Raw genomic sequence first — 5901 nt, 5'->3', positions numbered from 1 at the left:
ATCACTGTGTCTATCGCCGGGTGCAGTGGCGTGCGTCTATAATCCAAGCGTCTGGGAGGCTGAGGCTGGCGGATCGTTTGAGCTCAGGGGTTCTGGGCTGCATCGGACTATGCCGATCGGGTGTCCGCGCTAAGTTCGGTATCGATATGGTGCTCCTGGGGGAGCCCGGGACCACCAGGTCGCCTAAGGAGGGGTGCACCGGCCCAGGTCGGAAACGGAGCAGGTCAAAGCCCCCGTGCCGATCAGTAGTGGGATCGCGCCTGTGAATAGGCGCTGCAGTGCAGCCTGAGCAATACAGCGGGACCCAGTCTTTTAAACTCAGCCTTTTTATTTTTGGCCACAAAAAACATTTATGTTTAAACAAAACACGTGATATACACATCATAACTTTTATCTTCAACTTACTCGCCTTTCACAACAAAAACTTCTATCAGGCAATCATTTACTGGCTTAAAATGCCTATAGCGCACACTGTCTCCTATAGGAATCAAACTGCAACTGCAGTGTTTATCCAAAAAGGTACTGATAGGTCACTGTAGTGGGTGCAATTTGTCTTTTTCAGGGGTTTTTTCCTTCATATTTTTACATGCCCGTGGCCTAATTAAATGCAACCAAACTATCTACACGTCAGGCCAACTGAGCATTCAGAGCTGTCCCTTTTTTCAGTAACTTGTATTTTCATGTCACAAACTTCCAGATCCAAAGATACTTTTTGCTCAAAAACAAAGCAGAGAGAACACTCTCTGACGGCGTCACAGCAACACACCTTGAAGTTCTCTCCGAATCACTGTGTCTATCGCCGGGTGCAGTGGCGTGCGCCTATAATCCAAGCGTCTGGGAGGCTGAGGCTGGCGGATCGTTTGAGCTCAGGGGTTCTGGGCTGCATCGGACTATGCCGATCGGGTGTCCGCGCTAAGTTCGGTATCGATATGGTGCTCCTGGGGGAGCCCGGGACCACCAGGTCGCCTAAGGAGGGGTGCACCGGCCCAGGTCGGAAACGGAGCAGGTCAAAGCCCCCGTGCCGATCAGTAGTGGGATCGCGCCTGTGAATAGGCGCTGCAGTGCAGCCTGAGCAATACAGCGGGACCCAGTCTTTTAAACTCAGCCTCTTTATTTTTGGCCACAAAAAACATTTATGTTTAAACAAAACACGTGATATACACATCATAACTTTTATCTTCAACTTACTCGCCTTTCACAACAAAAACTTCTATCAGGCAATCATTTACTGGCTTAAAATAACTATAGCGCACACTGTCTCCTATAGGAATCAAACTGCAACTGCAGTGTTTATCCAAAAAGGTACTGATAGGTCACTGTAGTGGGTGCAATTTGTCTTTTTCAGGGTTTTTTTCCTTCATATTTTTACATGCCCGTGGCCTAATTAAATGCAACCAAACTATCTACACGTCAGGCCAACTGAGCATTCAGAGCTGTCCCTTTTTTCAGTAACTTGTATTTTCATGTCACAAACTTCCAGATCCAAAGATACTTTTTGCTCAAAAACAAAGCAGAGAGAACACTCTCTGACGGCGTCACAGCAACACACCTTGAAGTTCTCTCCGAATCACTGTGTCTATCGCCGGGTGCAGTGGCGTGCGCCTATAATCAAAGCGTCTGGGAGGCTGAGGCTGGCGGATCGTTTGAGCTCAGGGGTTCTGGGCTGCATCGGACTATGCCGATCGGGTGTCCGCGCTAAGTTCGGTATCGATATGGTGCTCCTGGGGGAGCCCGGGACCACCAGGTCGCCTAAGGAGGGGTGCACCGGCCCAGGTCGGAAACGGAGCAGGTCAAAGCCCCCGTGCCGATCAGTAGTGGGATCGCGCCTGTGAATAGGCGCTGCAGTGCAGCCTGAGCAATACAGCGGGACCCAGTCTTTTAAACTCAGCCTCTTTATTTTTGGCCACAAAAAACATTTATGTTTAAACAAAACACGTGATATACACATCATAACTTTTATCTTCAACTTACTCACCTTTCACAACAAAAACTACTATCAGGCAATCATTTACTGGCTTAAAATGCCTATAGCGCACACTGTCTCCTATAGGAATCAAACTGCAACTGCAGTGTTTATCCAAAAAGGTACTGATAGGTCACTGTAGTGGGTGCAATTTGTCTTTTTCAGGGGTTTTTTCCTTCATATTTTTACATGCCCGTGGCCTAATTAAATGCAACCAAACTATCTACACGTCAGGCCAACTGAGCATTCAGAGCTGTCCCTTTTTTCAGTAACTTGTATTTTCATGTCACAAACTTCCAGATCCAAAGATACTTTTTGCTCAAAAACAAAGCAGAGAGAACACTCTCTGACGGCGTCACAGCAACACACCTTGAAGTTCTCTCCGAATCACTGTGTCTATCGCCGGGTGCAGTGGCGTGCGCCTATAATCCAAGCGTCTGGGAGGCTGAGGCTGGCGGATCGTTTGAGCTCAGGGGTTCTGGGCTGCATCGGACTATGCCGATCGGGTGTCCGCGCTAAGTTCGGTATCGATATGGTGCTCCTGGGGGAGCCCGGGACCACCAGGTCGCCTAAGGAGGGGTGCACCGGCCCAGGTCGGAAACGGAGCAGGTCAAAGCCCCCGTGCCGATCAGTAGTGGGATCACGCCTGTGAATAGGCGCTGCAGTGCAGCCTGAGCAATACAGCGGGACTCAGCCTCTTTATTTTTGGCCACAAAAAACATTTATGTTTAAACAAAACACGTGATATACACATCATAACTTTTATCTTCAACTTACTCGCCTTTCACAACAAAAACTTCTATCAGGCAATCATTTACTGGCTTAAAATGCCTATAGCGCACACTGTCTCCTATAGGAATCAAACTGCAACTGCAGTGTTTATCCAAAAAGGTACTGATAGGTCACTGTAGTGGGTGCAATTTGTCTTTTTCAGGGGTTTTTTCCTTCATATTTTTACATGCCCGTGGCCTAATGAAATGCAACCAAACTATCTACACGTCAGGCCAACTGAGCATTCAGAGCTGTCCCTTTTTTCAGTAACTTGTATTTTCATGTCACAAACTTCCAGATCCAAAGATACTTTTTGCTCAAAAACAAAGCAGAGAGAACACTCTCTGACGGCGTCACAGCAACACACCTTGAAGTTCTCTCCGAATCACTGTGTCTATCGCCGGGTGCAGTGGCGTGCGCCTATAATCCAAGCGTCTGGGAGGCTGAGGCTGGCGGATCGTTTGAGCTCAGGGGTTCTGGGCTGCATCGGACTATGCCGATCGGGTGTCCGCGCTAAGTTCGGTATCGATATGGTGCTCCTGGGGGAGCCCGGGACCACCAGGTCGCCTAAGGAGGGGTGCACCGGCCCAGGTCGGAAACGGAGCAGGTCAAAGCCCCCGTGCCGATCAGTAGTGGGATCGCGCCTGTGAATAGGCGCTGCAGTGCAGCCTGAGCAATACAGCGGGACCCAGTCTTTTAAACTCAGCCTCTTTATTTTTGGCCACAAAAAACATTTATGTTTAAACAAAACACGTGATATACACATCATAACTTTTATCTTCAACTTACTCGCCTTTCACAACAAAAACTTCTATCAGGCAATCATTTACTGGCTTAAAATGCCTATAGCGCACACTGTCTCCTATAGGAATCAAACTGCAACTGCAGTGTTTATCCAAAAAGGTACTGATAGGTCACTGTACTGGGTGCAATTTGTCTTTTTCAGGGGTTTTTTCCTTCATATTTTTACATGCCCGTGGCCTAATTAAATGCAACCAAACTATCTACACGTCAGGCCAACTGAGCATTCAGAGCTGTCCCTTTTTTCAGTAACTTGTATTTTCATGTCACAAACTTCCAGATCCAAAGATACTTTTTGCTCAAAAACAAAGCAGAGAGAACACTCTCTGACGGCGTCACAGCAACACACCTTGAAGTTCTCTCCGAATCACTGTGTCTATCGCCGGGTGCAGTGGCGTGCGCCTATAATCCAAGCGTCTGGGAGGCTGAGGCTGGCGGATCGTTTGAGCTCAGGGGTTCTGGGCTGCATCGGACTATGCCGATCGGGTGTCCGCGCTAAGTTCGGTATCGATATGGTGCTCCTGGGGGAGCCCGGGACCACCAGGTCGCCTAAGGAGGGGTGCACCGGCCCAGGTCGGAAACGGAGCAGGTCAAAGCCCCCGTGCCGATCAGTAGTGGGATCGCGCCTGTGAATAGGCGCTGCAGTGCAGCCTGAGCAATACAGCGGGACCCAGTCTTTTAAACTCAGCCTCTTTATTTTTGGCCACAAAAAACATTTATGTTTAAACAAAACACGTGATATACACATCATAACTTTTATCTTCAACTTACTCGCCTTTCACAACAAAAACTTCTATCAGGCAATCATTTACTGGCTTAAAATAACTATAGCGCACACTGTCTCCTATAGGAATCAAACTGCAACTGCAGTGTTTATCCAAAAAGGTACTGATAGGTCACTGTAGTGGGTGCAATTTGTCTTTTTCAGGGTTTTTTTCCTTCATATTTTTACATGCCCGTGGCCTAATTAAATGCAACCAAACTATCTACACGTCAGGCCAACTGAGCATTCAGAGCTGTCCCTTTTTTCAGTAACTTGTATTTTCATGTCACAAACTTCCAGATCCAAAGATACTTTTTGCTCAAAAACAAAGCAGAGAGAACACTCTCTGACGGCGTCACAGCAACACACCTTGAAGTTCTCTCCGAATCACTGTGTCTATCGCCGGGTGCAGTGGCGTGCGCCTATAATCAAAGCGTCTGGGAGGCTGAGGCTGGCGGATCGTTTGAGCTCAGGGGTTCTGGGCTGCATCGGACTATGCCGATCGGGTGTCCGCGCTAAGTTCGGTATCGATATGGTGCTCCTGGGGGAGCCCGGGACCACCAGGTCGCCTAAGGAGGGGTGCACCGGCCCAGGTCGGAAACGGAGCAGGTCAAAGCCCCCGTGCCGATCAGTAGTGGGATCGCGCCTGTGAATAGGCGCTGCAGTGCAGCCTGAGCAATACAGCGGGACCCAGTCTTTTAAACTCAGCCTCTTTATTTTTGGCCACAAAAAACATTTATGTTTAAACAAAACACGTGATATACACATCATAACTTTTATCTTCAACTTACTCACCTTTCACAACAAAAACTACTATCAGGCAATCATTTACTGGCTTAAAATGCCTATAGCGCACACTGTCTCCTATAGGAATCAAACTGCAACTGCAGTGTTTATCCAAAAAGGTACTGATAGGTCACTGTAGTGGGTGCAATTTGTCTTTTTCAGGGTTTTTTTCCTTCATATTTTTACATGCCCGTGGCCTAATTAAATGCAACCAAACTATCTACACGTCAGGCCAACTGAGCATTCAGAGCTGTCCCTTTTTTCAGTAACTTGTATTTTCATGTCACAAACTTCCAGATCCAAAGATACTTTTTGCTCAAAAACAAAGCAGAGAGAACACTCTCTGACGGCGTCACAGCAACACACCTTGAAGTTCTCTCCGAATCACTGTGTCTATCGCCGGGTGCAGTGGCGTGCGCCTATAATCCAAGCGTCTGGGAGGCTGAGGCTGGCGGATCGTTTGAGCTCAGGGGTTCTGGGCTGCATCGGACTATGCCGATCGGGTGTCCGCGCTAAGTTCGGTATCGATATGGTGCTCCTGGGGGAGCCCGGGACCACCAGGTCGCCTAAGGAGGGGTGCACCGGCCCAGGTCGGAAACGGAGCAGGTCAAAGCCCCCGTGCCGATCAGTAGTGGGATCACGCCTGTGAATAGGCGCTGCAGTGCAGCCTGAGCAATACAGCGGGACTCAGCCTCTTTATTTTTGGCCACAAAAAACATTTATGTTTAAACAAAACACGTGATATACACATCATAACTTTTATCTTCAACTTACTCGCCTTTCACAACAAAAACTTCTATCAGGCAATCATTTACTG

This window comes from Alosa pseudoharengus, unplaced genomic scaffold (assembly GCF_046254945.1).
Source record: "Alosa pseudoharengus isolate Yale_2024_CS ecotype anadromous, Long Island Sound unplaced genomic scaffold, YU_APseudo_1.1 YU_APseudo_1.1_scf_7, whole genome shotgun sequence".
Lineage (NCBI taxonomy): Eukaryota > Metazoa > Chordata > Actinopteri > Clupeiformes > Clupeidae > Alosa > Alosa pseudoharengus.
The sequence above is the reverse complement of the archived record's forward strand: the minus strand, read 5'-3'. Positions refer to the sequence as shown.